Below are 11,272 nucleotides of genomic sequence, written 5' to 3'. Positions count from 1 at the left end.
TGCTACAGCAATGCCAGGCTGGCCAGGCTCAGCTTTTCAAGCTAGACTCAAGCATAACAGCTGCACCGTAATGAGAAATAATGTGGAGTCTATACAGCTCGTCCTCAGTCCTTAGCACTAATGCTTTTCTCTGATTCTTCTAAGTCAAACATGAGCCAATGTCAACAATGATTTAACATTAAAACAAACATTCCCCACTTACCTCTTTCCAGCTTCCAAATACATTTCATGGAAATGTATTCTGTTATATCAAGTCAAGCTACAAAAAAAAAAAAAAGAAGAAGAAGAATGTTACATTATGTAGCCAATTATCTGTGAATGTGTCTCAATATTGTGCAATCAAATCACAATGCAGACCTTTGGGACTGAGGCTGAGGTAAGGATGCAGTTCAGTTCAGTTCAGTCGCTCAGTCATGTCCGACTCTTTGCGACCCCATGAACCGCAGCACGCCAGGCCTCCCTGTCCATCACCAACTCCCGGAGTTTGCTCAAACCCATGTCCATTGAGTCAGTGATGCCATCCAGCCATCTCATCCTCTGTCGTCCCCTTCTCCTCCTGCCCCCAATTCCTCCCAGCATCAGGCTCTTTTCCAATGAGTCAACTCTTTGCATTAGGTGGCCAAAGTTTCAGCTTCAGCATCAGTCCTTCCAATGAACACCCTGGACTGATCTCCTTTAGGATGGGCTGGCTGGATCTCCTTGCAGTCCAAGGGACTCTCAAGAGTCTTCTCCAACACCACAGTTCAAAAGCATCAATTTTTCAGCACTCAGCTTTCTTCACAGTCCAACTCTCACATCCATACATGACCACTGGAAAAACCATAGCCCTGACTAGACAGACCTTTGTTGGCAAAGTAATGTCTTAGCTTTTTAATATGCTGTCTAAGTTGGTCGTAACTTTCCTTCCAAGGAGTAAGCGTCTTTTAATTTCATGGCTGCAATCACCATCTGCAGTGATTTTGGAGCCCCAAAAATTAAAGTCTGACACTCTTTCCCCATCTATCTCCCATGAAATGATGGGACCAGATGTCATGATCTTAGTTTTCTGAATGTTGAGCTTTAAGCCAACTTTTTCACTTTCCTCTTTCACTTTCATCAAGAGGCTTTTTAGTTCCTCTTCACTTTCTGCCATAAGGGTGGTGTCATCTGTTATTGATATTTCTCCCGGCAATCTTGATTCCAGCTTGTGCTTCTTCCAGCCCAGTGTTTCTCATGATGTACTCTGCATATAAGTTAAATAAGCAGGTGACAATATACAGCCTTGATGTACTCATTTTCCTATTTGGAACCAGTCTGTTGTTCCATGTCCAGTTCTAACTGTTGCTTCCTGACCTGCATATAGGTTTCTCAAGAGGCAGGTCAGGTGGTCTGGTATTCCCATCTTTTTCAGAATTTTCCACAATTTATTGAGATCCACACAGTCAATGGCTTTGGCATAGTCAATAAAGCAGAAATAGATGTTTTTCTGGAAGTCTCTTGCTTAACTACCATCCAAAACCCCTGATAGCCTATCTTTGTGTTCACCAAAACAGGCTCATTTTCCTTCAAGGAGTATTTATTATAAGTAAACTAAAAGTTGAACTCTTGATGGAATATAGATTTATGCTAGTACAAAATTCTGATTCTTACCTGTGTCATGAATTAGAGAACTGCATTAGATTGTATGTGAAAAAAAGGGGGATTGGTGATGGTTAATCTGATGTGTCAACTTGGCTGGGCCACAAGGCACCCAGATATTTGATGAAACAATCTTCTGTGTGTGTCTGTGAGAGTTTTCCCAGATGAGGTTGGCATTTACATCAATAAGACCACCCTCCCCGATGTGAGAGAGCTTCACCCAATCCATGGGACGCCTGCATAGAACAAAAAGGCTGAGCAATGGAGAATTCTCTCTCTACCTGATGCTGAACTGGGACGTGGGTCTTCTTCAGCCTTTGGGCTTAGACTAGAATTTACACCATCAGTTCTCTTGGCTGTCACACCTTCACACTCAAACTGGAACTACACCATCGGCTCTCCTCGGCCTCTAACTTGCTGTGACAGCAGACCTTGGGACCTGTCAGCCTCCATAATCACATGAGTCCATCCCTTACAAAAAATTTCTTGATAGAAACAGAGACAGAGATAGATGAAGTGATTTCCTACTAGTTATCTTTCTCTGGTGAGCCTGGACTACTAACACAGTGGCTGTTCTGTTACTGATTATTATTCCCTATATCACACTCTTTAGGAGAAACTACTCTTTGAATTTCATTAAAATAAACTTTGCTCGAGGGTGTGGATAAAAGGGAACACTTACATGCTGCTGGTAAAGATGTAAATTGGTACAGCTACAATGGAGAACAGTATGGAGGTTCCTTGAAAAACTAAAAATAGAACTACCAAATGATGCTGTAATTCTACTCCTGAGACTATACCCAAAGAAAACCATAGCTCAAAAAGATACATGCAGCCCAATGCTCACTGCAGCACTATTTACAATAGCCAAGACATGGAAGCAACCTAAATGTCCACAGACAGAGGAGTGGATAAAGAAGATGTAGTACATATAGACAGCCTTCCCAGGTGGCACAGTGGTAAATCATCTGCCTGCCAATGCAAGAAACATGAGAGACCCGAGTTCTATCCCTGGGTCAGGAAGATCCCCTGGTGAAGGAAATGGCAACCCGAGGCAGTATTCTTGCCTGGAAAATTCCATGGACAGAGGAGCCTGGCCAACTACAATCCATGGGGTCACAAAGAATTGAACACAACTGAGCACGCACACACACACAATACATATATACAATGGAATATTACTCAGTTATTAAAAAAAAATGAAATTTTGCCATTTTCAGAGATGTGGATGGGCCTAGAGACTGTCATACAGGGTGAAGTTAAGTTAGAAAGAGAAAAATAAATACCGTACAACATTGTATATGTGTCGAATCTAGAAAAATGGTACAGATGAATGTACTGGCAACACAGAAAAGGAGACAGAAATGTAGAGACCGAATATAGATACCAAAGAGGGAAGAGGGTAGGCGGGATGAATTGGGAGACTGGGATTGACATATAGACACCACTGTGCGTATAGATAACTAATGAGCACCTTCTGTATAGCACAGGGATTTCCACTCAGTGCTCCGGGCTGACCTAAATGCGAAGGAAATCCAAAGAAAAAGGGATATATGTATACACACAGCTGATTCACTCTACTGTACAACAGAAACCAACACAACATTACAAAGCAACTATACTCAAAGTAAAAAATAAAAAACACTGCCTCCTGCAGACACCATTGCTATGTTCCTTCCTTTCTGGGGCGTAAGAATGACGAAACTTGAACCACCAAAACACAAGGTTTTGTTCAACCACTGGAATAGCACTAACTCTCACAGCGGGCCTCTTTGTCTCCCCTTCAGCTTACAGCCGAACCACAAAAATGGCTTACTAATCTTGTTGGAAACACCAAATTCTTTTTTGGAAAAGGGTACACATAGTCAATAAGTAATTCTGACTTATCGTAATAAGTAACTTATAAGTAATAGGTAACCAGCAGATCCAAATTTCATCTGCATCCACCTTTTTATAATAATGGTCAGGTACTTTCCTTGAAAGAAACGACTGAGTGTCTGACTTTTCCTTTCCTACTCTTCTTTCTCTCTGAACATAATGCCTCCAAACTAGAACCGAATAATGTAAAAAAAAGTATGATTTGAAAAATGTCGTATCACCTAACAGTTTCTGAAGCATCACCATGTTCTCTATAATTATTTTTAACTGTAGGCTCAACAGACAGATATACTGGCTTATCTCCTCCTGCCCAGGTTTCTGAAAGACAAAACATAGCAATTACTGTTAAAGGAAAGAATTACAAAAATCATGCATCTTTAATGAAAGGCACAGGAATAGAAATACTATTATCTAGTTCTAGCTTGGCTGGTTCCCAGTTTGAGCCTCTCATGAGCCTGTCCTGCCAGTAACTCTGGCAGGGAGTAGAGAGAAATTTGCCCTGGGGGATCATGATTCCAGGGTCAGCATCCTGGGGCTCCAGTCCTGCCCCTGCATTTAAGCAGCTGGATGAGATTGGGCAAGTCAGTTACTCTTTCCAGAACTCAGCCACCTGTAAAATCAGGGGGTCTGAAATGCCTGTAAATAAGGCAGTTTAGCATAATGGTTGGGGCATGGTACCTGGGCCAGCCCAAGTGACCTAGGATGAGTTATTTAACTCCTTGTTTCTGCTTCCTTATTTGTGAAATAGACACAATAACAGACTTCCCCCAAAGACTCTTTGTGAGATTTAACAAAACTAAATATGGTCAAATGCAGAGACTAGGACCTAGTCTAGAAGCCTTCTTAAATGACAGCTATTATGGTTACACTCAAAGTGCCTCATCACTTTTAAATTATTCAACTAGATGACTCAACCCCCCTCCCCTAAAATTTTTAGTATTCTAGGATTTCGCCATTGCGATATGAAGTAGACACGGAAGGAAAATACTAAAACTGAAAAGTCACATTTTCCTCTCTTTATCAATATATTAACAGAAGGTTAAAAGTCTTAGAAATTTCTCAAGTTCAAATGCAGATAAAATATGCCATTGATACAAAAGGATCAATTTCACAAGGGAGAAGCCTTAAAAGAGGTAAAGAGAAGAGGAAATGATTTGTCTTTTAAGAGAAGGAAACAGCATCCACTGAGCACCTAAACATCATGAGGTATTCTACCACCTCATCTCATCAAACTCTCCAACATCACTACAAAGCAGTCAATACTGTGTCCATTTTACAGATGGGGGGTTGGGGGCTCAAGGAGGCTGATTACAGTTTCAAAGGCATATGGCTCTTCAAAGGCAGACTCAGATTCCTCCCAGGCCTGACTACAAGTCTATCCTTCTTCCACACCAGAAGGCTGGCTCCAGAACACAGGCATTCCTCACCCAGAGTGAGAGTGGTTAGGGAGAAACTGTTTTTTGTAAGACAAATTATAATCTAATTGCACCAGAAACATTCACTTTTTTTTTTTCTTTTTCATTTATTTTTATCAGTTGGAGGCTAATTACTTTACAATGTTGTAGTGGTTTTTGTCATACATTGACATGAATCAGCCATGGAGTTACATGTATTCCCCATCCCGATCCCCCCTCCCGCCTCCCTCCCCATCCCATCCCTCTGGGTCTTCCCAGTGCACCAGCCCCGAGCACTTGTCTCATGCATCTCACCTGGGCTGGTGATCTGTTTCACCCGAGATAATATACATGATTTGATGCTGTTCTCTCGAAACATCCCACCCTCGCCTTCTCCCACAGAGTCCCAAAGTCTGTTCTGTACATCTGTGTCTCTTTTTCTGTTTTGCATATAGGGTTATCATTACCATCTTTCTAAATTCCATATATATGTGTTAGTATACTGTAATGGTCTTTATCTTTCTGGCTTACTTCACTCTGTATAATGGGCTCCAGTTTCATCCATCTCATTAGAACTGATTCAAATGAATTCTTTTTAATGGCTGAGTAATATTCCATGGTGTATATGTACCACAGCTTCCTTATCCATTCATCTGCTGATGGGCATCTAGGTTGCTTCCATGTCCTGGCTATTATAAACAGTGCTGCGATGAACATTGGGGTGCACGTGTCTCTTTCAGATCTGGTTTCCTCAGTGTGTATGCCCAGAAGTGGGATTGCTGGGTCATATGGCAGTTCTATTTCCAGTTTTTTAAGAAATCTCCACACTGTTTCCATAGCGGCTGTACTAGTTTGCATTCCCACCAACAGTGTAAGAGGGTTCCCTTTTCTCCACACCCTCTCCAGCATTTATTGCTTGTAGACTTTTGGATAGCAGCCATCCTGACTGGCATGTAATGGTACCTCATTGTGGTTTTGATTTGCCTTTCTCTGATAATGAGTGATGTTGAGCATCTTTTCATGTGTTTGTTAGCCATCTGTATGTCTTCTTTGGAGAAATGTCTGTTTAGTTCTTTGGCCTATTTTTTGATTGGGTCATTTATTTTTCTGGAATTGAGCTGCAGGAGTTGTTTATATATTTTTGAGATTAATCCTTTGTCTGTTGCTTCGTTTGCTATTATTTTCTCCCAATCTGAGGGTTGTCTTTTCACCTTGCTACATTCACTTTTTAAAAGAGCCCTTACATAAGTTTTGAAATGAAGCAAAAGATAAAAATCTTCTGCACAATACTATTCATGTATGCGTGCTCAGTCACTTCAGTCTTGTCTGATTCTTTGTGACCCTTTGGGTTGTGGCCTGCCAGCCTCCTCTGTCCATGGAATTCTCCGGGCAAGAATACTGTCATTTTCTAATTTCTTAATATTAGAAAAGGAAAGTAAAAACAGTTGTTGAATTAAGGATTGTGAAGGGGTAGATAATTGGAAGGTAGTAGAAAAGAATTTGCAATCAGATGATGTGGGTTTCAGTCCTACTTTTGACAGTTACTAGCAGAATACAGTCACTCTCTCAGATTTAACAAAAGGTAACTGCAGGGCCTCTCTCATAACTTATAAAGTTGGAGTAAAAGATGAGAAAGCCTCCAATCTCTGTGTGCCTAGTTCTAATTACTTGGTTTTGTCTTAACAAAAAGAGTATTTCTAAAAATCTTACAAGTTTGAACGCTCAGATACGATCTGAAATAACGCCTCTGCAAATTCCTTCCAGGCTCTTCCTATCACCAAGAACAACTGGGGATTCACTCCTGGCCACAGATCCAGGCCTCAATACTCCTTTTTTCTTTCCCATGTAAAAGGTCTTAGTTTTTTATTCTCTCTTATGAAAACTCTGCACAATCACTACAGATGCAGTCACTGCAGAATGTTTTCTCCTTCTGTTGTCCAATCTCCAGCTTACGGCTAGACACCTCATTTCTTTTTTGCCAGCACCAACATTGGCTTAAATATCTACAAGCCTTAATGGCAGGTGTTTCTCCCCAAACCATATGCTAAGGCCCAGGAGTCAGAAACCAGTTCCTTTGTTTTGGTTGGGTTTGGCTTGTTTGTTAGTTTGTTTTTGAATCTCCTATACCTGGCACATGTTGTACCAAGTTCATGTTCAATAAACAATTGTTGAATGAGTGAATGAATCTCTGAATTACATTTATCTGTGCCTTGGTACAGCAACAGCTACACAATTTATGGGGCCCAATGCAAAATGCAAATTACACCCCCTTGTTCAAAAAGCTGAAAAAACGGTGATGTTAAAGATACTAAAATATAAAGCTTTTTTCCTTTGTTCTGTGGTCTCTCGTCACAGTGTTTTTTATTTGCTATGTAATGTTATTCTAAATAAAGAGAAATCTAAATTTAAATTATTAGTAAGAATGTTGTTCATCTTCGTACTGCATTGTGCTAGTTTTAAATGCAATTATAAGACACTTGGGGGCTTCCCAAGTGACTCGGTGGTAAAGAATCCGCCTGCCGATGCAGGAGATGTAGGTTCAGTCCTCCAACTGGCAAGATTCCCTGGAGAAGGAAATGGCAACCCACTGCAGAATTCTTGCCTGTAAAATCCCATGGACAGAGAAGCCTGACAGGCTACAGTCCATGGGGTTGCAAAGAGTCGGACACGACTGAGTGAGCACATAAGTTCCGGAAGAATAAGAGACTTCATGGGTCCCATGCTCATGAGGTTGGCCCAGCCCAAGTATAGTCCAAACAAATTAAGGAATAATTGACTAAATCCGAGTTTACTCCGGGAATGAGTTTACCCAGCAGTAGCAAGCAAAAGTCAAGGACTTCTGCACATGGCAGGAAGAGGGTATTGTGGAATAGCTTTCTTCAACTTGTAATAATACCACCTCTCATTTCACTCATTGCAAACCAAATTTGTTCCCTTGGAGATGAAGTCTTCCAATGGTACATAAAATGTTTGAGTAAGTTTCTATCTTCTTTGGGAAAAAAACAAAAACAAAAACAGAGAAAAGAAGTTATTGATATAAAGAATTATGGATGGAGAAAATTGCTGGATTTTATTTACTCATATTCCATTCTACCTTTGTGCCTGCAAAAGGCTGGCAAGATATTATATCATAATTATGGACTCCCATAGCAGCTTGAGTATCCGTGGATCCTATTGTTCCAGCCTTTGCAAGCTCCCAGATCGCATCACACAGAAAAAGAGCAGGCACTAATTGCATTGCATATTTATACTTCCTTGTTCCCACCATTACCCACATGATGCACTGTGGGTTCTAATTAGCTCAATCAGAGCTGGGGTGGGGGAAGATCAAGTTTTAAGCAATTTCAAATAAATATGGGGTTTGCTACCACCACAAAATTTGGCAAAATGCTATCTTTACCCAAATTCGGTGTATCTCCCATTTCCAATGAAACTGGATAGCTTTTTTGTTGTGCTTAGATTTCACCAAGGATAACAGCATCTTAAATAACATCAACCTCACTGTTGCATTTTGGCATTTTCCTGGAATTGGAGAAAAAAACATCCATTGTGAATGTACTTTTTGTTGGGCTCTTAAGTGATAGCTGTGAAAATAACAACCAATAACTCTTCCACACTCCCTTTCTTCTCTTTGTTTTATAATCAGCATTGCCCAGAATTCTTACCTTTAAATCCTTTGCAAACTGTAATGAATGGTACTTAGGAAAAGGATTTCCTAAAGGATTATATTCTGGGGAAATAAGCTTAATTACTCCCAGTATCAATCACTGATTTAAAGTTCTGAGAAATCACTTTCTTTTTTAAAATGAAAGCACCTAAAACTTTTTTTAACATAAACAAGAATAGGTCCCTCCTTTTTCCCATCATATGGCCTCATTATTAATTCATCTGGAATCTCAATTCTAATCAGAAAGATGGCTCCTGCAGCTTCACTTACAATCAGCTCAATACCAAAATGGCCTCGTGCAATCACCCTCCTCACGTCTACAGATGACTCCTAATGAAGAAAATCACTCAAAGGCAACAAATATGCTGAGACCCAGTTTGTAGTGTCTAATGGCTGGAGCTTAGGGGTTCACACCAGCCATCTTAACCTTAACCTCCAGTCTCCACTGTGGCAGAGCACAGGCCAAGCCTGGCTGCCTTAGGACTGAATGCAGCCCACAAAACCATCTTGTTTTCCCCACTTTCCTCCTCTCACCCCAGTATATAATACTTTGTTAGTGGCTACCACTTTTAAAAACTTTTTATTTATTATTTTTTAAATTTATAACTGCACTGGGTCTTCATTGCGCCACACAGGCTTTCTCTAGTTGTGGTGAGCAGGGGCTACTCTTTGTTGTGGTACAAGGGTGTCTCACTGCCGTGTCTTCTCTTGTTGCAGAGCACAGGCTCTAAAATGCATGGGCTTCAGTAGCCGCAGCACACAGGCTCAGGTGTTCTGGCTCATGGGCGTAGTTGCCCTGTGGCACGTGGCATCTTCCCAGACCACAGATCAAACCTGTGTCCCCTGCAAGGGTTCAGTTCAGTTCAGTCGCTCAGTCATGTCTGACTCTTTGCGACCCCATGAGTCGCAGCATGCCAGGCCTCCCTGTCCATCACCAACTCCCGGAGTTTCCTCAAACTCATGCCCATCGAGTCGGTGATGCCACCCAGCCATCTCATCCTCTGTCGTCCCCTTCTCCTCCTGCCCCCAATCCCTCCCAGCATCAGGCTCTTTTCCAATGAGTCAGCTCTTCACATGAGGTGGCCAAAGTATTGGAGTTTCAGCTTCAGCATCAGTCATTCCAATGAACACCCAGGGCTGATCTCTTTTAGGATGGACTGGTTGAATCTCCTTGCTATCCAAGGGACTCTCAAGAGTCTTCTCCAACACCACAGTTCAAAAGCATCAATTTTTTGGTGCTCAGCTTTCCTCACAGTCCAACTCTCACATCCATACATGACCACTGGAAAAACCATAGCCTTGACCAGAAGGACCTTTGTTGTCAAAGTAATGTCTCTGCTTTTTAATATGCTATCTAGGTTGGTCATAACTTTCCTTCCAAGGAGTAAGCATCTTTTCATTTTATGGCTGCAGTCACCATCTGTAGTGATTTTGGAGCCCAGAAAAATAAAGTCTGACACTGTTTCCACTGCAAGGGTAGGCATATTCTTAACCACTGGACCACCAGGGAAGTCCAGTGGCTAACATTTAAATACTAGATGTATTTATATAAAATTCCAGGGTATCAGATTCTTTTTGACAGTGCATATGTTCTAGAAACAGCAGGCCCACATTCTGACATGATGCAGATTGGAAGGCACCATGTCAAGGTGGCCATCTTTCTACAGAACAAAGACTCTGTTCTCTGTCATTCCCGCTCACCAAACCAGTTTTTTCTTTCACTTACCTCACTCCTACAGACATATAAGCCTGATCCCCTGAATCCAAAACTCAGGGTTCTCCACCCAGATTTCTTCTTCAAATGGTGGTTGGCCTGATCAAAAGTGTCAGCCCATAAGGAAAGAAAAGGAGAAAGCAGAAGGTTCTATTTCTGTAAACTTATAGAGGAAGGATAGAGCACCATCATTCCCTCACTCAACTCATCTTTATTGAGCACCCACCTTGTGCCTGGTAGAGTCTGAGGAGCTGGAGATGCAGTGGCAACAGGATAAGATCCTTGCCTTCACCAAGCTCTCTTTATCTTGTAAGACAGGCCCTAACTAGAAAAACAAATATGCATCATGTTAGATAAACAGTGAATGCTTAGAGACTGAACATACAAATAGATGACAGCAGAATATATATATAAATAGAATTCTGACCCACAATTTGCAGCAAGCTGCCCAAGAAACCAACCCAGGAAGCCAGCCTGCTATAATCAGACTTGCAGGAGGTCAGACCACTATCTCCAATGATAGTTTAGGAAGCCAGGCAATAACCCCTTGTAACAATTGGCTCCAAGTGGACAGGGCTTGATTAATAACTGGAGGCTTCCCTAACTTTTCCCCTGCTTCCAACCAGAGAAGGCTAAGTGTGCACCCCTAACCACTGACATAGGAGGCCCCTTCTAGTTAGCCTACCTAAAGCTTCCCCAGTACAACAGTTTACAGTGAGGGCATAACCCAGGGAAAGCCTTCCCCTTTTCCATGTAAAGCTTTCCCACTCCTCTGCCTGCCTTTGAGTCTCTGTCAAATGCAAGGGATGCTGGCTGACTCTCATGCTGGAGCAAATTCTGAATAAGTAGCCTTTGTTTATTCTCCTTTGAATGGGCTTCCTTTATTTCCACAGGGCTTTAAAGCAAAAGAGAGTTAAAGGGATGGACTGATGAGCGGATGGGGAGGTTGGGAGAGAGGTGATGCTGGGGGTGAGAAGAGAGGAGAAGGGATGGAGACTCATG

At 41.7% G+C, this 11,272-nt stretch overlaps 1 long non-coding RNA gene across 1 annotated transcript in view; it reads right to left on the bottom strand.

Annotated features, from left to right (window-relative positions):
- Positions 1-206: 206 nt before the first annotated feature.
- LOC122453982 overlaps positions 207-11,272 on the bottom strand; it is an 84,208-nt gene continuing 73,142 nt past the window's right edge. Inside the window, exons 2-3 of the long non-coding RNA XR_006273249.1 lie at positions 10,497-10,595; positions 207-259 (exon numbers count right to left, since the gene is read on the bottom strand). This is a non-coding gene — a long non-coding RNA (uncharacterized LOC122453982). The remainder of the gene's footprint in view (positions 260-10,496; positions 10,596-11,272) is intronic.

This window comes from Cervus canadensis, chromosome 15, assembly GCF_019320065.1.
Source record: "Cervus canadensis isolate Bull #8, Minnesota chromosome 15, ASM1932006v1, whole genome shotgun sequence".
NCBI classification, from domain to species: Eukaryota; Metazoa; Chordata; class Mammalia; order Artiodactyla; family Cervidae; genus Cervus; species Cervus canadensis.
The sequence above is the reverse complement of the archived record's forward strand: the minus strand, read 5'-3'. Positions and strand labels throughout refer to the sequence as shown.